The sequence below is a fragment of the Myxine glutinosa genome, chromosome 13 (genome assembly GCF_964187855.1).
Source record: "Myxine glutinosa chromosome 13, kmMyxGlut1.1, whole genome shotgun sequence".
Taxonomy (NCBI): domain Eukaryota; kingdom Metazoa; phylum Chordata; class Myxini; order Myxiniformes; family Myxinidae; genus Myxine; species Myxine glutinosa.
The window spans coordinates 71,046,387-71,068,768 of record NC_136273.1 but is presented as its reverse complement, the minus strand read 5'-3'; the positions used below and the strand labels follow the sequence as shown (position 1 = coordinate 71,068,768).

General features: G+C 36.8%; 1 protein-coding gene across 9 annotated transcripts in view; it reads left to right on the top strand.

Moving 5' to 3' along the window:
• The window catches only part of LOC137439021 (phospholipid-transporting ATPase IF), a 214,811-nt gene that overhangs the window by 59,122 nt on the left and 133,307 nt on the right, over nt 1-22,382 (top strand). For 2 of the 9 annotated variants that reach the window (XM_078767623.1, XM_078767621.1), the window contains exon 4: nt 1,846-1,996. The exons of the other annotated variants lie outside the window; for them this stretch is intronic. The gene's annotated coding sequence lies outside the window, so the exon portion shown is untranslated. The remainder of the gene's footprint in view (nt 1-1,845; nt 1,997-22,382) is intronic. 9 annotated transcript variants of the gene reach the window in all.

Genomic DNA, 22,382 nt, shown 5'->3' with positions numbered 1-22,382 from the left:
AGAGGAGTGCGAGGAGGTATTGGAGAGGAGTGCGAGGAGGTATTGGAGAGGAGTGCGAGGAGGTATTGGAGAGGAGTGCGAGGAGGTATTGGAGAGGAGTGCGAGGAGGTATTGGAGAGGAGTGCGAGGAGGTATTGGAGAGGAGTGCGAGGAGGTATTGGAGGGGAGTGCGAGGAGGTATTGGAGAGGAGTGCGAGGAGGTATTGGAGAGGAGTGCGAGGAGGTATTGGAGAGGAGTGCGAGGAGGTATTGGAGAGGAGTGCGAGGAGGTATTGGAGAGGAGTGCGAGGAGGTATTGGAGAGGAGTGCGAGGAGGTATTGGAGAGGAGTGCGAGGAGGTATTGGAGAGGAGTGGCATTGGAGAGGCGTGAGGGTGGAGAGGAGTGAGGGGTCACATATTATGTGAAATAAATATATTGTTTTCATTACACCATTTTAACCATTTTGTAAAATTTAATGTGCAGCATGTAAATCAAGATGTCCAAATGTCACACATGTCCATACCCGTCGGATTCCCACGAGTGATCCCACTAGTGATGTAATAATAATGCAGGATGACAAGTGTGTTCCGGGTGGATGGCCTTTAAATTATTGCCACACTTTTTGAAACATACGCAGGGCTATTGTCATCTGTCTGTCTGTCTCTATATGCCCGTCCATCATGCTATCTCCTCCTGAACAGTTGTGCAGAAATTCACTAAACTTGTTAGTTATGTTCGCCACATGACAAGAAGGTGCAAGAGCAGTGTCATTTTCGGCTCCGCTTCCTGGGGTGGGGGGTCCAAATGTTAAATACCGGGAAATGCAATTACCCTAACACATTTTAAAATGAAACGTTGCATATGCAGTCAATATTGGAAGGTCCTTGTAATATGTAACGATTTTTGGGATTTGACCCCCAGTTCATGTCCCAGTGGGTGTGGACTTAAGGTCACGGTGGTCAAAACGGAGCAAAACTAAAAATCTGATGTTGGGTGAATCCTGGTGGAACTTTTTGCCATCTTTCAACTTTTTTTTAGGTGGGAAGCATGGGGATTTGTGATGGCGCGTCATCGACTTTGCTCTCGTGTCATTTTGTATTCCTACAACAGATATTGCAGTGTATCTGATATTGTATCTGTACGTAATGATATCCAATGAAATAAAATAAATAAATGCATAATGGAAGATAATTTAGTGATTGAATTTGATTTATAGGTGGCCTTGAGTGCTTTGCAAAAACATGAGAGTAATGTAAGAAGTTAATTTTGTCCTATTGCCAAGTTATTTGTCGATTTATTGTCCTTTCAACCCTCTCCTACATCTTTTGTTTTTGTCATAGAACCTCATTGTTATTTTTGAAGTATTTCCTTGATTTTTATGTTTTAAAATAGGCACCCCTTGTCTTTGAAAAGCCAAGTTGTCTACAGTTTCATAATTATCAGCAATTTATTTGAAGTTTGGATATTTGTGGGTGAAATGAAGAATTCGTCTTGCTCTGGTGAAAGCAAGTGTTGGTCTGCATCGATGGACAGGTTGAACTACGTATTAAATCAACAGGACGTTGTTCGAGGAATGTTGACTGCTGTGGGAAGTGAGGAGAAGCTTGGTCGGTTAACGCCCTAAACGTCACCTTCCTCTTGGTCCTTACTCGCTGTGGTTAGCATAACTGTATCAACGTATTTGTCAGTGGTAGATTTGGCAGGATGGGAATATAGATCGAGGGAGGATGGGAGTGTATTGGGTGGATCGAGAAGACATACGAAGCCTCATGCTTTGGGAGTGGTGGGAGGGTGATGCAGGGAGAGGGCTGTCACAGATAAAAACAAACCTGTTCTGTTCTCTGCTTGGCTTGCTTGACCATAGGTGAGTTAGCGACGCGAGTGGGAGCCGGAGAGCGGACGGTTGGATCTTTCTGGGTGGCATTGTTCCAGACTTTGATCAAACCAAGGATCGCTTCTTGAACTGAAAATTTACCCTCGTATCTCAACACCGTTTGGAGACTTCGGCTTTTACCGTAAGTTTGCTGTACCACGTGATTGGATCCGACTCTAGTTTGCAAACCAGTGTGTTTTTATAATTCTCTAGTTGAACATAATCTTGGGATTTAAACCAATTTGTGTTGTTTGATCAGTTGTCATGTGGTGTTCATAGACCTGTGTCTACCTGCTAATACACAGGCTGATTTACCTGTAAACATGTAAAACCTAGCAGGTATTAAAATGATAAAACTGGACAACCATAAGTTTTTTTTGTTTTTTGTTTTTTTTCTCCACTATTGGTCGTTTGCTTCTCAGTTCAACAAGCGATTTTGTTTAAACGACGAGTAGTGCAATGTTAAGCCGATTGAAGCTGATGTCGAATGCACATGGGGTCGTCATAATAAAGACGCGTCTCCACAATGGTTTATGTCGATACTATGTGGGCTTATGTTTATTTGTACTTGATTCTCTTTTAACTTTCCTAATCCTTTATTTGTAGAACCGAATGTCATCGAATGTCATATAAGTGCATGGACCCTCCTGTGAAGCTGTTTGGAGCATGTCTGTAAATGTTACCTTTCGTCCCTTGGTTTGTCCTCGATATGCCACATCCTGTTGTCCGCAACTTGGTATTTGCTGCCATTTTGCTTGTGTTGACCGAAGAGCATGGTCTGTTAGCCAGCTGCTCTATTTGCATTTACTTGTGGGTGTAAAATATTCCGTGTCATCAGTTACTCCAATCATAAATGGACTTCAAGGGAACAATTGCTGTAAATGGGACACAATTCAGTCATAAAACTTTGCTTTAACCCTATTTAAGATAAATACGACGAGGGAGTTTTTAAAATTTTAAAGTGATTCTTCAACATTGGGAGATGGGGCCAAAAATGATGTATTGCACGATATCTCAAAAAGTTGTGGACAGATTTGTACGAAACTTGGTGGACCGGTTGGGTGTCTTCAATTAGATTTTAGTGAAGATATGAATACGGATTCAGATATAAGAATTATTTAATTTTTAAGTGATTCTTCACCATTGGGAGATAGGGCCAAAACGATACACAGCAGGATATCTCAAAAAGTTGTGGACGGATTTGGACGAAACTTGGTGAAGAGGTTGTGTGTCTGACAAGGACTATTCTATTCGATTTTGGTGAAGATCCGGATCCGGCTTGTAGAATTTTAAAGTGATTCTTCACCATTGGGAGATAGGACCGAAAACGATATACAGCAGGATATCTCAAAAAGTTGTGGACGGATGATTTTTTATTAAATGTGATTCTGTATTGTGATTTTGTGGTCTACTCTGGGATACAAAACGTAAACTGTTCACCTGGTGGAGGTATGCTCTCGACTGAGTGCCGTTCTAGTTGAAGTATGTTTAGGTTGTTTGATCACACACCACCCCGCCCACCCCTCTTGAGATTTTGAAGATGGAACCTCCGATTAACACAAAATTTCGTGTGGATAGAAAAATGTTCTTAACAATGTGCCTATGTCATTGAGTTAGCGATAAAATGGCCATTTGCTATTGTCTAATTATTACCTCCACCACCGAAGGTGGATGGAGGTTATTTTTTCACCCCTGTCTATCTGCTTGTCTGTCTCTTTATTTGTCTGTTTGTGAACAAGATATCTCAAAAGGTTGTGGACGGATTCAGACGATTTTTGGCAGAGAGGTAGCGCATGTGACGAGGACGAAATGATTAGATTTTGGTGAAGACCCGGATCCGGATAGTGGATTTTTAAAGTGATTCTTTACCATTGGGAGATAGGGCCAACAATGGTATATAACAGGATATCTCAAGAAGTTGTGAATGGATTTGGACGAAACTTGGTGGAGAGGTTGGGTGTGTGACGAGGAAGATTCGATTCAATTTTGGTGAAGATCTGGATCCGGATAGTCGATTTTTAAAGTGATTCTTTACCATTGGGAGATAGGGCTAAAACCGACATATAGCGCAATATCTCAAAAATTTATGGACGGATTTGGACCCGCATTTTGGGGGTGCGCCACTGTGCCAAGGACGAATCAATTCGATTTTGATGTTATGGTCGGATTTTGACTAAACTTGGTGGACGAGTCGGTTCGGTGACAAGAACAAGCCGATTCGATTTTGGTTCAGGTCCGAATCCAGATCCGGCCTCTTAGTGGGATACAAAACGTAAACTGTTCAGCCTGGCGGAGGTTTGCGCTCTACCGAGTGCTGTTCTAGTTAATTAAGCAAGTATGCTAATTCTATGCGTATTTTAAAGTTTCATCTTTATTCAATTTGGCATCAAAATATGTGCAAGACTTCAAAGAAAAAGGGTATGAAACAGTATTTGACAGTTCACAGGGTTTACGGAGAAATCGCAAAATCTTTACTGGGAAGGGAGGGGGTCATTTTGACGCCCCCGACGCGCATAAGTCTGAATAGGGTTAAAAGCTTTCAAAATGGGCTTCCGGGCGGCTGTTCAACCACCATATCGGGTCTTCCTCCATCGACCGCCATTATCTTTTCTACCCTCGTTAACACCCCTTCCCCCAAGCCCACCTCTTTCTGGATTTTCACTTCTGTGATTGAGAGTTTGTCCATGTATTTCCTCTTCTTCACCCTCTGTGTCCTCCTTTTGCTCTTATTCGTCCCCCACATTGTCCCCCCCACCAACGCCTCTCTTTCCACTCTTCTTTTTGTTCCGTTATGTCCTGATACATTCTATGCTCCAGCTCCTCCACAAACTTTGGAATTGACAAACAAAAAATGGTGAACAGGAGTCACCATCACCATGCATACATAATTCCAGCAGCATCCAGGTTGTTTTCACCTCTGTCTGTCTGTGACAATACCCTGAGAAAGCATAATTGTCAACCAAGTAAAAAAAAAAAATTCAACCCCATGGATGTTGGATTGCGACCAACATTGAACACATTATAGCTTGGTGGGGGTGGCCACCAAAGGTCCATGAATTGTAATCTGTTGGTAAAGCTCAGCAAGTTTCGTGTTTGTTTGTTTTCTATGGCTGTTCATGGCAGCCCGATATGAAAAAGGTCAAGTGCAGTCAAGGCCATTCATTCTGGTTTATCTCAGCAAAACATGCCCGATATCAAATACTGGATTGTCCACACAGAATACCGGTACAATTGTAAAGCACATTCTATTTTGTGTGTGTTTGTTCTATAGGACGTTGTTGGTTTTTTGTGTTGTTGTGTAATCCTTTACTTCTTGTCATGTTGCTGGATTGCTTGAACTCGCTCTGTACCTTTGGGACGAGAGTGTGTAATGTTTCAACAATAGTTAGTGCTCATTTAAAATGAATAATGAAATATTAAAATTAATCACATCAAGTCACATCACAGAGCTAATTGCAGGTGCCATGAAAGAGCTTTCAACAGATAGACAGATAGACAAACAGATAGACAGACAGAGACACAGAGAGAGATGGCATAGAAAAGGGTAATTGATTGTGTTTGTGTTTATATACATATATATATTTCCCGAAGTGTTTTGTGTATTTGTGTTTGTCCACCGAAGGTGGGCGGAGGTTGTGTTTTCACTTGTGTTTGTCTGTCTGTCTGTCTATCTGTCTGTGAACAGGATATCTCAAAAGTTGTTAAATTCTGGAACGAAAATTAGTGGCCAGTTTGGGTGTGTGACAAGGACAAAATTATTAGATTTTGATGACGATCTGGCTATGGATCCGGATACTAGAATTTTAAAGTGATTCTTCACCTTTGAGAGACGGGACCAAAAATGACATTGCATGATATCTCACAAAGTTGTTGATGGATTATGACAAGTTGGTGGATGAGTTGGGCAGGTGACAAGAACAAGTTCATTAGATTTTGGTTCAGGTCGGGATCCAGTTCCGGCCGATCATTGGGATACGAAATGTAAATGGTTTACCCTGGAGGAGGTGGAGGTATGCGCTCTACCGAGTACCTTTCTGTTGGTTTTGTAGGCTTGTATAAGTACATGCAAAGGATAGCATATCTTGGACATTAACGGTCTTGATCAAATATCTGATTAGAATTGAGGCAAAATAATTGGGCTCCAAAAATTCTAACTTGCAAATTTTGTATCCAAAATGATAATAAATGGGACATGCCAAATCAATCAATTTGTGGGTTTGTTTGTACGTTACTCTTTATTGACCGAATCCAGCACCCATAGGTGCTTGGGTGTAGGTGTAGGGTTGGTGCGCGTCTAAGGTGAAGGGACTTCATAATCTGGCCAAGGTTTTAAGCTATCACACTTTGGCCTTGACATCCGTTTTTTGGCCACCAAAGGCCGCTTTAAAGTGTATATTGGGATGTGGTGCCAGGCAGTGCTGCTGCTGGTTCACATGCAAAAGGTAACTACCATGAGGCAAATAACTCAATAGGTTTTCAATGTACAACACGTCCTGGAACCACCGCCAGAAAAAGCTCACCTAGCCAGGCAGCAATGGGGCAAGTGGCCCCTGGTAGTGTTATGTATGTATGTATGTATATATATATATATATATATATATATATATATATATATATATATATATATATTGTTGCGGATTTGAGAATCATGTAATTGTTGTAAATATCACCCTCTGTAAATAGTGTAATGATCCTTGTAAATACCTCCGTTAAGTGTAAAGATCAAAGGTCGCCCCCTTAGTTAATCCATCGCATGCACGTAGAAAATCATATACCCTTCTAAATAGTTATTTCCTTATTATGTGTATTAGCTTAAGGCTCTGTTTCCCCACTAGCTGACTCTGCATTGCACCAAATGACATAAGATAGTTCCCTTTTCAAATCCCCCAATCCTCTCTCCGAAGTGTCAGTGCATTGGGCGGTTTTCTTCACCCCAACCTCCATTATGCATGCGGTCAGCTCGGAGAAGAAAGGCGTGTCTCCACCTCGTCATGAGAAGGAGGAGTGAGCCAGCCCCCGATCAACCAACCAAGGATGAGGGGTTTGGCCTGAGAGGGCGGAGAGAGAGCGTTGGAGGAGGTTCGCGAAAGTTCCATGGGCGTGGTTATATAACCCGTCGCCCGGAGCCTCCCACCCGCAGTCCATCGGAGCAGTCCATCGGGGCAGTCCACCGGAGCCCAGTTTGAGTCCAGTCCAGTTAAGGAGGAGCTGTGAGTCCAGTTGGAGCAGATAACCGAGGAAGCCCCCACAGCAGATGAGTAAGGAAGCCACCGCAGCTGAATCCACCGCAGCTGGGTGGAGTTGAGCTTTAACAGCGGTTCGACCCGCGACCGCGAAGCAACGCCGCCGTGCGAACGGAAGTGTGGAGAGTCGGCGGCTGCTCACTCCCGGCCCGGCCGTTCTCCTGCGTCCAGCTGAACCTTCCAGCCCTGTGGTCCCACAACCTCATCCGTCCAGCCATCCACCTCCTGCCATTCGTTCCTGCCTTCATCCCCCACTCGTGTAAGTCTGATTGTCGTCTGTTTGTCTGTGTTGTCCTGGGGTTTAAGTAAGACTGTATAGGTAAGTAGTATTGCACTGTGTCTTCTCCTTCTGTCATTATTTTCGTTTCTTTCCTCCTCCTTGGTTTCTTTTGACTTGTACATAATTAGTAGTAATAAATCCTGTTATTTCCTACTTTTGCCTTCTTCTTCCTCGTCCGATCGTCCTTGTCTTTTCCATCATTGAATACCTGTGGCACGATTTGGCCAACGTTTAGAATCGGGTCTAGTTTTTGTTAATGGTTCGAGCCACGGCTGCTAATCCGCTCAGCAAATAACATCTTGTCCGCGGTCTCGAACGAGGTTGCTCAACTGCCTCTCTGGAGGGAGCTGGGCAGCTTCAGGACTCACGTCGGTCAGTCGTAGACAAGGGGATTGATCCCCCCTTGGTAAGGGGAAAAGGGGCCGACGGTGAGATCCGTAACAATATATATATATATATATATATATATGTATATGTATATATATATGTGTGTATATATATATGTGTGTATATATATATATATATATATATATATATATATAATTATATATGTATGTTCCGTTATGTCCTGATACATTCTATGTTCTAACTCTTTCAAAATTTTCACTTTGTGTTGCCTTATAGCTTGGAATTAAATTGCATTAAATCAGACTTTTTCCACCTTCAGTTACACATCATAACCCACAACTTCCAAGTGAAAAATAAATTCTACAAATTTCAGAAAATGAATTAAAAATACAAAACTAGAATATCTTGGTTGGATAAGTGTCCCCTTCCCTCCCCCCCCCACCCCCCCCCCCCACTCCCTGAGTTAATACTTGGTGGAAGCACATTTGACAGCAAATACACCTATGAGTCCCTTGGGATAGGTCTCTGTCACCTTTGCACACCTTGATTGGGCAATATTTGACCTTTCTTCTGTACAAAACTGTTCAAGCTCAGTCAAGTTGCATGGGTAACGTTGATGGATAACAATCTTCAAGTCATGCCACTGATTTTTAATTGGATTTAGTTCGTGGCTCTGACTGGGGCCACTCAAGGACATTTATCTTTTTGTTCCTTCGCCACTCCATTGTTTATTTGGCTGTGTGCTTCGGGTCGTCGTCATGCTGAAAGGTGAACTTCCGTCCCAATTCCAGCTTTCTTGCAGAGGGCAGCCTCTAGGTTTTCCTCTAGGATTTTTCTGTATTTTGCTCCATCCATTTTCCCTTCTATCCTGACAAGTGTCCCAGTCCCTGCTGATGATAAAGATCCCCACAACATGATGCTGCCACCACCATGATTCACAGTAGGGATGGTGTTATTTGGGTGATGTACTGTGTTGGGTTTGCGCCAAACGTAACAGTAGTGTAATAATGTTGCTTCTGGGACACCTCCGTTTAACATGTGAAATCCCTATCTAATGTCATTTACCCCCTTGTCTTTTTCAAAAATCATAAACACCTCTATTTCTCCCACCCTCATCTTTATGAACCTTTTGTCTGTAGTACCTATCCTTAATGTTGTTCATTAGACCACTCAAACACTACAAATATTTGTTTTCTCTTATAGACCTATCATCCTTCTTCTACATATCATCTGGCAGATTAATCTTTGACCCACTCAAACATTGACCCATTCACTTCCATATTAATTCTTTCCCTCCCTCATTGCCCCTAAACACCTATATTTCTCTCACCCTGTTCTTTACGAACCTTCTAACCTTTTGACATGTTATCCTTATTTATTAGACCACTTAAACACCTGTGATCCTTCTGACCTCATGGACCTTTTAACCTTTTACTCTTAATATCATCTGGTGAATATAACCCACTCAAACAACGACCCTACAAATATTTGTTTATGCGTGGGAAATAATTTAATTCTCCTACAACTCTCTTCACCATCTAATATATTAACAAAAAATATGTTTGAGTTTGGTTCTTTATTAAGATATTTTAACTGAGCTAAGATAAAATGGTAAACCTCCCTCAATGTTCTTGTTTGAGCGCCTCCAGTGCCACATACCATTTTTTGGTAAGCTCCGCCCACTTTTTGGTAAACCACGCCCATTTTTTACTAAGCCCCGCCCACTTTTTGTTAAGCCACGCCCACTTTTTACTAAGCCCCGCCCACTTTTGCTAAGCTCCTCCCACTTTTGCTAAGTCCCACCCACTTTATAAACTCTTCAGCATTGTATCATTTCCAGGTAATACATTACATCATTTTCAGGGAATTTCCATCACATCATTTCCAGTTAAGACACGCCCAGGGAATTTCCACAGGAAGACACACCCAGTCCTTATAAAAGGCACCGACCACACAGGCTTTTTCAAACACGCTTTCTGCTTCACTTGAGAATGGACTACTATGCCGAAATGGAATGGGATAACTTTGCTATTCCATGGAGTCCTACTACCTGTGTAGAACTCAACCTTCAGATTGATGAACTGGACTCGAACCTCTTATCAATGGAGGTAAGTTTGTTTATTTATTTATTTATTTATTTAAATTTTTTTTTTTTTTTTTTTTTTTTTTTTTAAGATGAGACTCGTGTAAGAGTTAACAAAGTTTATTTTAATATTCATAGAGCTTGATTTATACAAATAAAAAATATTGTATTAAATTAATACATTGTTATTTTCTTTCACAGGAAATTGTATCTGAGATACGAAATGAAAATTCTGCTTTTAACACAACTTGGGATGAAGTTATTTTTTTGTTTGAAGACATTTTGAACAACCAAGACCCCCAGAACGAGTTCTACCTTGATGACCCAGCCAAAGAGTTATACCTTGGAGATCCACAAAATCCTGAAAAAGAGTTTTACCATGATGATACTTGTTGTGAGTTATCAAAACAAAACCCACTGAACAAGTTCTACCTTGATGAGCCAGAATACAAGTCATACATTGGAGACCCACAAATTTCTGAAAATTGGGAAAGGAGAGTTCTCCCTGATGGTCCGCAGTTATACTATGTGAGACACATCATAGAAACCCTAAAAAATTGGGCAAGGAGAGTTCTCCCTGATGGTCCGCAGTTATACTATGTGAGACACATCATAGAAACCCTAAAAAATTGGGCAAGGAGAGTTCTCCCTGATGGTCCGCAGTTATACTATGTGAGACACATCATAGAAACCCTAAAAAATTGGGCAAGGAGAGTTCTCCCTGATGGTCCGCAGTTATACTATGTGAGACACATCATAGAAACCCTAAAAAATTGTGAAATGGGAATTCTCCCTGATGGTCCGCAGTTATACTATGTGAGACACATCATAGAAACCCTAAAAAATTGGGAAAGGGAAGTTTTCCCTGATGGTCCGCAGTTATACTATGTGAGACTTATCACGGAAACCCCCAATATTTCTGAAAATTGTGGTTTTACCTTGGGGACTTGGAAAGATGGTTATATTTTTGGAGACTCGGAATGGGGGTTTTGTTTTGATGACTCGGAATGTGATACCTATCTTGGAGGCTCAACAGGAATGTGGTTATACCTTGGGAACTTGGAAAGTTGGTTTTATTTTGGAGACTCTACCTGTGGGGTTCCTCTTGGAGACTCTTTGGATTCTAAAGCAATGAACAATGTTCTTTATTTAATGACGCTTGATTTAAGCAATATCAAGAAAGTTCGAGGAAGAAAATGCTGGAAAATTCTTTCTTCCCATTTCTACTTCTTCAAACTTAAAAGCCTTGAAAGACAGAATTGGAGGAAGAGGAAAAAAAAAAAAAGAAATACGTATTTAAAAAAGAAGAAAAGAAAGATTATGTTAGGGTTTGGGTGGGATTTTGAATGTGAGGGTTAGGGATGGGGTTGGGTTAGGGTTGGGATTTTGAATGTGAGGGTTAGGGTTGGGGTTGGGTTAGGGATGGGGTTGGGTTAGGGATGGGGTTGGGTTAGGGATGGGTTGGGTTAGGGTTGGGATTTTGAATGTGAGGGTTAGGGTTGGGGTTGGGTTAGGGATGGGATTGGGTTAGGGTTGGGATTTTGAATGTGAGGGTTAGGGATGGGTTGGGTTAGGGATGGGGTTGGGTTAGGGATGGGGTTGGGTTAGGGTTGGGGTTGGGTTAGGGATGGGGTTGGGTTAGGGATGGGGTTGGGTTAGGGATGGGGTTGGGTTAGGGATGGGGTTGGGTTAGGGATGGGGTTGGGTTAGGGATGGGTTGGGTTAGGGATGGGGTTGGGTTAGGGATGGGGTTGGGTTAGGGCTTGGGTTGGGTTAGGGTTTGTATATTATTATGACTCACTCGCACATACACACACACACAAAAGTTAAGCCCCAACTAAAAAGTTGTGGGATTCTGTGTTTGGGGTTCACAGATTTAAAAACGTATCCCCATTATACACACACAAAAGTTAAGCCCCAACTAAAAAGTTGTGGGATTCTGTGTTTGGGGTTCACAGATTTAAAAACGTATCCCCATTATACACACACAAAAGTTAAGCCCCAACTAAAAAGTTGTGGGATTCTGTGTTTGGGGTTCACAGATTTAAAAACGTATCCCCATTATACACACACAAAAGTTAAGCCCCAACTAAAAAGTTGTGGGATTCTGTGTTTGGGGTTCACAGATTTAAAAACGTATCCCCATTACATTTTATTTATTTATTTATTATTTTCAAGGGTATTATCTGCTTACTTGTGTTTTTTGTAATTCTTGTGAGTAAAATGAACCCAAGATTTCTTCTCCATTTAAATCATATAATTTGTAGGTCCAAGGGACTGTATCCATTACATCAATGATTTTAAATAATTCACGAGTCCATTTTTGTGTATAACCTTTCTCAAAATGACTTTTCCATTTGTATATTCTTACAATATCACCAACTTTAAACTTGGGCTTTCTCAAATTAATCTCCTTTTCATATTCTAATTTTGTAAATGTTTCTGATGGTTTTGATTGTGTTGATGAATGAACTGTATTATTGTAATTATCTACAATATCCTGAATTAAATACACCCATTTTTGAGAACCGAGTTGTGTGAATTTTTTATATAATTTCTCTTTTAAAGTACGATTAAAACGCTCAATAACAACTGCCTTTCCTTCATTAAAGGTGCTGTATAATTTAATACCCTTCCCCTTAAGAAATTTCATGAATATTTTGTTATAGAACTCTGTTCCCTCATCAGTCCATAACTTCTTTGGTTTCCTTTTATCCCGATCAAATATTAGCTTAAAGGCTAACATTAAAGTATCACCCCTTTTATTTTTTAAAGGGACAACCCAGGCAAATCTACTCCTCAAATCAATAACGGTTAAAGCATACCTGTATCCCCTGTCATTATTCAATTCAATTAAATCAGCGGACCATATGTGGTCAGTGTATTTAGAATAAACCTTCCTTCTTTTAAACTTTGTGATTATAGGTTTGTGTAATTCTTCAGCCAAAAGCTCCTCAGTCTTGATGACATCATTAGAGCCTAATAGTTTTTTGAGGAATAACCAAGACCAAGTTTCAATTTAGCATTTATCAAATTTCTCACAATAAACCTATCAACTTTCTCTCTCAACGTTGGATTTTGTATCAAAGACAAATTATACAACATTTCGCTGTCGGCTTTATGTTTTTCAGTCAACGTAGTGGTTTTCCCATAAGCAATATCATGCTTCATACACACTTCGTCAACCCTATTTGTAGGTTTAGACCAAGGTTTAGGATTGTCAGCCTCATCTAATCTTTTATCCAAGTTTGTTCCTGGACCACAGAAAGAATACCCTGGAAGGTGTAATTCCCCTGGAATTCCAGTTGTTGTAAATTTACTTCCTGACAGAAACTTTTGTATGTCTCCTCCTCTTTTAGGAGAGATGAATTGGCACTTTTTAGAGCCACATACTTGACATATTCCTTTTTGATAAACTCTATTATTTTTAGCTTTAACATAAGAGATATTTTTAGATTTAGTTTTCTTTTTACATTTGAGACAATAACTCATATTTATTTATCAGAAAAATTCTGACAGAGTATCAAAACCTTTTTGGTTTTCAACATATACATTTCAATCTTTATTTTTAAAACATAAAGAATCCTAAGGAATGCCTTCACTCTCTCCTCCATTTATTTACAAATAAAAACTAACTAAAGTCAATGACACCAACATCATCAATCACATAATCTTTTCCTTCTTCTTCTTCTTCTTCTTCACCACTTTCTCGTTTAAATCTCCTCCCTGAAATTGAAGACATTGACGTTCTTATTTTTGAAACCATTATCTTCATAAGAGTTGTTAATTCTTTAATTTCCTCTTCGGTGCGTTGAGATTGATTTATTTGCTTTAATACACTCAATCTTTTATGAATCTCAATGATTTCCATCTTTTTATATTTTTCCTCCCTCTCTCTTTGCTCCCTCTCCTCCTCCTCCATTTTCTCCCTCTCCTCCTTCTCCTTTTTCTCCCTTTTCTCCCTTTCCTCCTTCTCCCTTTTCTCCCTTTCCTCCTTCTCATTTTTCTCCCTCTCCTCCTTCTCCTCCTTTTTCTCCCTCTCCTCCTTCTCCTCCTTCTCCTCCCTCTCCCTTTCCTCCTTCTCCTTTTTCTCTCTTTCCTCCTTCTCTTCTTCAACTCCTTCCTCATCCCTTGCTACCCTTGAGTTTGAACCCCAAAGAATATTATACATATACTCATCTGGATTTTGAGATATTCTTGTATCTATAATTATTTTTCTCATAATAGGATACCAATAAGATTTGTTGACGATTTCTAAAAGAGTTTTATATTTCATAACTTTGAGAAGTTCATTTTTATTTAATATTTTAAACAAGTCTCTATTTGTGGGTTTAACAATATCAGTATAAGGCCAGTTTTTAATGACAAAATTCCCATGTATATGCTCCAAATCATAAGGTATGTAATACCGAGCACCCTTTTCTTGTAGGTATCCTTGAATACAAAAATTATAATTCTCTTGTAGTCTTCTTCCTGCCATTTATGTATCAGAAATATATGTGAGATTAATATTATGACAGGTAATACCACCCCATCTTCCCACTACCAAATCGGTTTGTATTCCTCGGCTTTCTATCCTTATCTCATTACCTTCCTTCTTTGTCATGCGAACCATCGCTATACTATCATATATTTTTCTTTTCTTAAAATCACGTATTTGTTGTTTACTAATTGTACTTCCACATAAATCCTTATCCTCACCAAGTGGATAATATTCTTCTTTACGAGACTGATTTAAATCATGTAGGTCTTCTATGTTTATTGAAAAAGACCAATTATACCCTAAATCAGGCATATCATACCCCCATTTATTAATTCGCATATTAACTAAATGTCCTTCTTTATAAAATTCAATTGTAAGCAGGTAGTTAAATTCAATGAGGAAAGGTGTATGGTCAGTATAACCAGGTGTTGTGGTTGTAAATTTTACTTCTTTCACAAAACGTGCTGTTTTCTTTAAAAATATATATTGTGATAAATCACTTAATCTAATTAAGTCATTCGCATCTGTAGGGTTTGGATAATTGATTAATTTATAAGTATTCTTCATATTAATATTTTTACTTACACTATATTTTTGTCGTTCAGCCTGTGCCTTTGTATAATAATTTGATAAATCAATATCCTGAGAGGATTTTCCAAAGATAGAACCATCTTTTCCAACATAAGTCATTTATATTAGATTAAAAATGATATCATAAAAATTTTCATTATTGTTGAGTTGAAATAATACATATAAACATAATTGACCACAACATTTAGAATTAATTTCTTGAACTTGAAATGTTTGATAAACACCATTCTGTAAGAATTGTATTACTTCAACAGGTGGTGGCATACCATAACTATCAAAATAATATTTATCCTGACTATTATGAATACAAACCCAATGAGAACCATTCTGTGTGTCTAAATTCATAATAATATTCTTTGTATTCTTATTTATATGTATTAATTCATCTCTCATACAGATTACCACATTATCAATTTTTAGTGTTTTACAATACTTGGCTAGTTCTATATTTGATGTTGTATTCTTTCCAAATTGTTTAAACCATTTATCCATTTATTTATGAGAAAGATACAATCCATTACCCCGTTTAGTTAGTTTAACACCCGCTTGAGCGATAGAGGAAAGCATATCACCAACCAACAATCTAGCTTTATCAGGTAGACTTTCAAGTTTTTGAGCAAAATCTACAATTACACCACTTCCACTAATTTGTTTCTCCAACTCCTTGTTATGTCTTTCCAATTCTTTTTGAGCTTTTAGTTGTGCCTTCCTTTCGTTAGCAGTTTTTACCGCTGCTGAAATACCACCAGTCAATGCTCCCGCCGCACTTAAACCAGCAAATAAAGGAATTAGAAACGGGAGAAATCCTCCTCTTGACTCGTCTATTGAATATTTCTTTAACATAGGTTTCGTCATTTTAATTTTAAGTGATCCAACATCATTTAGTGTTTTTACTTGTGTGTGTGTGAGTAAAACATCAATTCTTACAGCTCCTTTTCTTTGAATTGTATTAACATTAATAATACAAGGCTTTTGATTTTGAATACAAGATGTTAATTTATTAAGATTGATTTGATTAACATATACCCCTACCATTTATTTATGAGAAAAAACCTATGTGATATTAATCATAACACCATTATCTGTATTAATCTGTAATTCTGTTTCCTCCAAAAGCAAACAATAAGCATCAACTTCTTCATTCTCCCCTCTTTCAATGTATAGAGAAGTATCCACTCGATTAGACTTTATAGTTTCCTTTTGAGAACTCAGGTCAATTGCGTAGATTGTATATAAACCTTTAAATGCAACCATATCCAAAATAGGATCATTATTACCATTACTTTCACACACTTTTTGGTAGGACTTGTAGGCTTCCGCATAATCATTTTTTTCCCAATCAATTTCCAATCTATCTCGCGGATAAAATGTGCCATCAAGAGAAACCCGAAGTTGTTTCACCTTAGCATTATCACTCAGCGCATTATTCTTATTAGTACCCTCCTCTCCATCTGGTTTTTTAAAAATGAGCCATAGGTATCGTGGCTTTCCTTCAAGAACACCCAAATTCCAAGTGTAGGTAGTGTGTTCCAGTTTAACGTGTTGACATCTTCTTTTAAGGTATGATACATTTAGCGGTTTCTTTGAGTTAAGTCTTCTATTTAACATCTCCTCCGTTTTAAGATTAGGAGTATATTCATTGATATACCAACACAAATCATTAATAACAAATTTATTATTGTCGCCAAAAGCATTTTCAGCCCCAAAAAGCAATCTATTTACATTATCATTCCTTTGTAGTTGAAATCTAATTTTAAGACCATACAAAACTTTATCATAATCACAAAATCCAAATATACCTTTAAGAGGTACTGCTACGGTAAAACTATTCTCAGCTTTTGCGTCATCATTATACATTGACTTCCTTTGACTATAACCAGGGTCTGTGTTTGTTCCCGTTGACATATCAGGAATAAAGCCTTCAACAGCTCCCTTACCCATTCTATCACCAAACGAATATAGTGTAAATTTCATCATTTCAGATGTAGCAGAGACATAATCAACCGCTTCAACCTCTTGTGTTCCAATATACAGGCGAACACTGTCAAACATTTTCCAGAAGAAATCATTTACGAGTGTAGCATTAGTATTATTCGCAGCCTTAGTGAATTTAAATTTACACAGCAAGAAACTATCAGCTATATTCAAGTAAGTTTGTTGATTATTTATTTCAAAACTTTTTGTTCCGTTTGAATTCCAGTCGGTTCCTGTAATAGCATTTACCTTAAAATAGTCTTCCTTTTTAGTAGAGTTTGAAATGATAATCGTATCATCCAAATCATAGATACTATCAATCGCTTCCATACTTGTATTTATATAGTATTAAAATTGTTGAAACCCTGACCCAAGTATTTTAATGATTTTTTGTCGTTCTTGTGAAGATAGTTGAGTTTTACCTTTTTTAATTTCTTTGATTGCTTGTAATTTATGGGACTCCTTTTGAGCATCTTTTATACTCTTTACAACACCTGCTACATTTCCCATGAGAGAAGCAGTTGAACCAATTAGGTCTTTATGTTTAAGAATGGTTGAACCAATACCCATTAGAGTATCAATTATCCCATCTCCTTTATTTCGAAATTGATGACCCACACCCCGTTGTCTCTTAGGTTTATAGTATCCTTTACCCACATACCTTGTATAGTCTGGTGAAAGGAACATGCCCTCCCCTGTAATTATTTTATATTTTCCCAACTCGTGTTTTCTTACAATAACCATTATTTATTTATTGAAAAACTTCACGTAGGTGAATTCTGATGGATATAATTTCATCATTAAAGGATATCATACGATTATCTTGGTCGGTTATCCTAAAATTTACTCTGTATATGGTTTTTCCTGACACAGGTAAATAGACAAGATTTTTTGGTTCCATATTAAATTTATAACCAATCGGGGTTGAGTATGCACTGAATGAAAATATTGTATTTGTTCTTATTCCATCGTTATAAGCACCATCAATCAAATCACAATGAATTAATACTGAATTTATACCGGAGGATATTTGGATAACATTATCACTGTAAAACGTCCCGTTATTTTCAATCTTTTTTGAAGAGAAACCCAATAGCTCTCTGAACGAATTTTCAATCGTGAAATCAACTTTATAATTATTTTTCAGTTTAATAGTTGATTTTGAAGTGTGTGTTTGAATATCTATTACAATATTTTTTGGTTCATCACCTTTTTCTTTCATAAGGCGAGAGACTTCTGAAGATATTTGAGAAATCTCGTAAGCTCCAGGTGAAACAGTTATAGTTTTGTAGGCAGTGCCTGGATTATAACTAAACTTGTTGTTTTTCTCTGTGATATTAAAAAGGGTATTGTAAGTTTCCATTGACAACAAAGATGCCTCATATGAGGTAAGGGGGTCAAGTTGTAGTGGGTAAGGGAATGAAGCTGTGTAATCGCTCGTTGTGAAATTAAAACTAAGAATTGTGCTTCTCATCTTATTTAATATCTAATAAAATATCTTTGTATTGACATTTATTAATTATTTTCATGTTCATCAACTGATCTAAAATGGCTGAGGATTCATTAAAACAATTGTTGTTTCCAGCCTTCTTACTACCTAATAACAATAATAGCCTATTAACTAATTGTGATGGGTCATTTGGAAGAAAACTAACACCCGAACCAAGCTTACTTAAAGCATCAATAATATGTTTCTCCTTCTCATTCTTCTTACTTTTACCAGCAACAGAAACTCCATAATCAAGTGTATTTAACAACTCAATATATACCCTATCTTCCTCTCTTTCCATATCAAGTGGTTCCTCAAAATATTTTGAACCGCTGAATCCGGGGTTTGTTAGAAGAAACATTAATCTTGGAGTTAATTTAACATTTGGTTGAGTAGAACTCAAGAACATCAATTCATCATTAAATATCAATACCTTTTCTTCCACAAGATGAAACACTGCTGGTTCTTCTGTTGGAATGAGACCTGCTCTGGTTTTTGAACCCGCAGAATATTCATTGTTTTGAAGAGCTTCCACAACATAATTAGGGGGTTGATTTACCTGCTCAAGTTTCCGAAATAATCCCTCGTCATCATATTCTAATTCACCAAGTTCTTGTTTTGTTATCTGACTAAAATCTTTGAGCATTTGAAGTTTTTTCGGAGTAAATTCTACCGTGGGAACTGTAGGGTGTTGAGTTTTCAAAAGTGGTTTAAAGAATTTCTCTTGTTTTCTTTCAAAGGCTTCTTCACCAGTTAGTTTCTGTCTCCATTTCTTCTTTATCTCTTCCTGTTGTTTAACAACTTTTGAAACTAATTGTTGATGTTCCTTAAACTTTCTTTCTCTTTCTTCAGTATTCATTTTCTGTATTTATTTATTGAAAAATATCATTTAGTATCTCATCTTGTTTCACAACAATATATTTATATTTTCCAATCGTGTGTTTCATATAATTTTCAAATTCTTTTTTACTACATAACGTAGAGCAATTATCTCTCCAAAAATTATTTACATCTATTGAATTTAACTTAAATAAAATAAAAGTATTGGCATTGTTTCTTATTGAGCGTCGAGGGAGTTGAAAATATGATTGACTAAGATATATACAATTACAAGAAGAATGTCTCCCTCTTGTATAGTAGCTATCCATTACTGTTTGGTTTCTCTCATTAACACAATCATCAAAGATGACAAGGTTCTTTTTTGATTTATCTAAATCTTGAGGTGAAGGTATATCATCCGTATTATCACTGAGAATACAAGTTATGGGTTTCGATTTTGATTTCTGTGTATCACAAAATAATTGTATTATATCATCAATATTATAATCATTTAGTTTGTTTTGAAGTTTAAATAAACCGATAATGTCTTCCTTTTTAAGACCCGCATTAAAACCCTGTGAGAGTAGTTGATACTCGGGTTGAAAACTTGACTTTGTAAAAATTATTAAATTATCATAATCTAAAAAATTAGAACCAAGGAGCATCTTTAAAAGTAAACAGGTTTTTCCACATCCGCTTGAACCAACTATTAGACATCTCAATGAATTTGGAATGTTTTTATGGTTATTAAATTTTATCTTATTTTCCCAAACGGGTAAAAAATCATTCATTTATATATTTGGAAAACAAGTTATCCAACTTTTTTTGAGCTATTTGAGAAACTCTATATTTTATCCTGAGTTCGGGTTTAATTTCAAAATAATCCATTATTTTATTTATATAGTATCTTGTATTAACATTTCCATTAAAATTATTTTGAATAATAAATATCATTAAACCCTTATACATTTCCTCAATACAATTAGTCTCTTCCCTTGAAAGAAATGGTGTATTATCATCACAATACTTAACATTCATCTCTCTTATTAATCTTGTAAAGTAATTCATTTTTGGTTCTAATTTAAAAGAGTTATATATTTTTTTATATTTCTTATTATCATTAATTAAAATTAAATCACAGAAAATACATTGTTTATATGAATCCTCATCATTAAGCCCCACTCTATCACAAGCCGGACAATTCTCTAATTTATCATATGGAGAGTCTGGAAATTCTAAATATCCTTCAGAACTTATCATATTTATGTGGTAAATTTTTACTTAAACTAAACGCAAGTTTATTCATTAATAAATACAATGTTTCAAAGCACAAAAGACAAATTTCAATCAATCTCTACTTCGGTGGAAGATATAGAAAAATATGTCAAAGATGTTAAATTGAACAAAGATAAATATGGAAATTTTTGGGTAAAACCAGTTATGGAAAATAACATGAGCCCCTCTATTTCATTTAAAGGAAGAGCTCTAACTATACCTGGAAAGACATCCATTAAAGTAAATCTAACAAAAGTTTCTCCTCTACTCCTGGCAATTTATTCAAAGCTTGAAAAAGTGATTGACCACGATACTTTGAAAAAGAATGATAAGACCATTAATAATTCTAGAGGAGACATTTGTATTTTCTTTAATAATCCAAAGGGTGTAGATCTAAGTAAAATGAATGATGTTAATATTTCTGGTGAAATGTCATTTCGTTCTATGATAGTTAGAGATTATTTAAAGATAACTTTTGATATAAAAATTGTAGAGATTGAATCTGTTAATGAAAGAAAGTATATAGATATTGATGGGAATATTTTTCTTGCTAATTAAATATGAGTCAATACAGCAGTGAAGATTTTACTATTTCATTGAACTCAGACGATAGTGATGATAGTATTTCATTGAACTTGGACGATGGTGATGATAGTATTTCATTGAACACAGATGATAGTTATGATACTAATAGTTTGTGCTCAAATGATAGTTATGAGAGTAGCTTTATTGATGACTCTGAGTATGATTCTGAGTATTCATGTGATAGTTATGACTTAGATGATTCTGAGTGAAAAAGTGTTTTAGTTTAAGCACAGCGATATATATAAAACGGAGCTGTAAAGCTCAAAAGTGTTTTATTTTAAGCACAGTGATATATATAAAACACCACGTTTTCTCACGCTATAAATATGGTTTATTGTGATACTTGCGAGAAGGAAGTAAAATATTATAAACAACATATTCTCACCGCAAAACATACATACAACATTTTAAACAAACTTTCCCCTCTTCCACCTGAAACAAAACACTGTTCTACATGTAATAAAAATATCCTCAAGAAAGGCTTCAAAATACATCTTAAAACAAATCTACATTTATCAAATTTTATCACAACTAAAAACTCTGATGGAGCATTCAAAGGACATATTAAAATAAGAGTCTTTAACTTCAAACCTCCTGAACCAGAGTCTATAGTTGATGCTGTAGAAATAGTTAAACCTGCTGTTCAAACGTTGATTGAAAAAACACTAAAGGAAATGAAACCACTTAAATTTTATATGGGAGTAAAATTAGAAATGACAAAGGATGAAGGAGTTATAGATGCACCATACATGAGAACTGAGCCACACTTTATATCTTCATATCAAGATTTTAAAACATCAGGAGTCTATGATGAACTTATTAAACAAGAGCAAGATGTGGATAATTCAATCGTAGGAAGTGGATTCAATATAGGAAAAATTATTTACATAGACATTCATATTCTTAAATCAGATCCTCTAAAAGCTTCTTCTTACATTGATTTACCCAGTGTTATCAAAAATAGAAAAGCAGTTATCAATATCAAAAATAAAGACAATAAATGTTTTCTCTGGTCTATTTTAGCACACTTACATCCTCCACATTTTCATGATGAAAGAGTATCTCATTATAAAAAATATGAGAATACATTAAATACGAAAGATCTAAAGTTTCCGATGACTTTAAATGATATTCCTAAATTTGAAAAGATGAATAATTTATCAGTTAATGTTTATGGTCTAACAGAAACAAACAACATTCAGGTTTTAAAGCTTTCTGACAATTGTAAACAAACTCATATTAATCTTCTATATTTTAATTCAGACGAAAATTCACATTATACATACATCAAAGATATTGCTAAATTAATAAAACCACAAGTCTGTAAGAGAACAAATAAAATATATATTTGTTTGCGT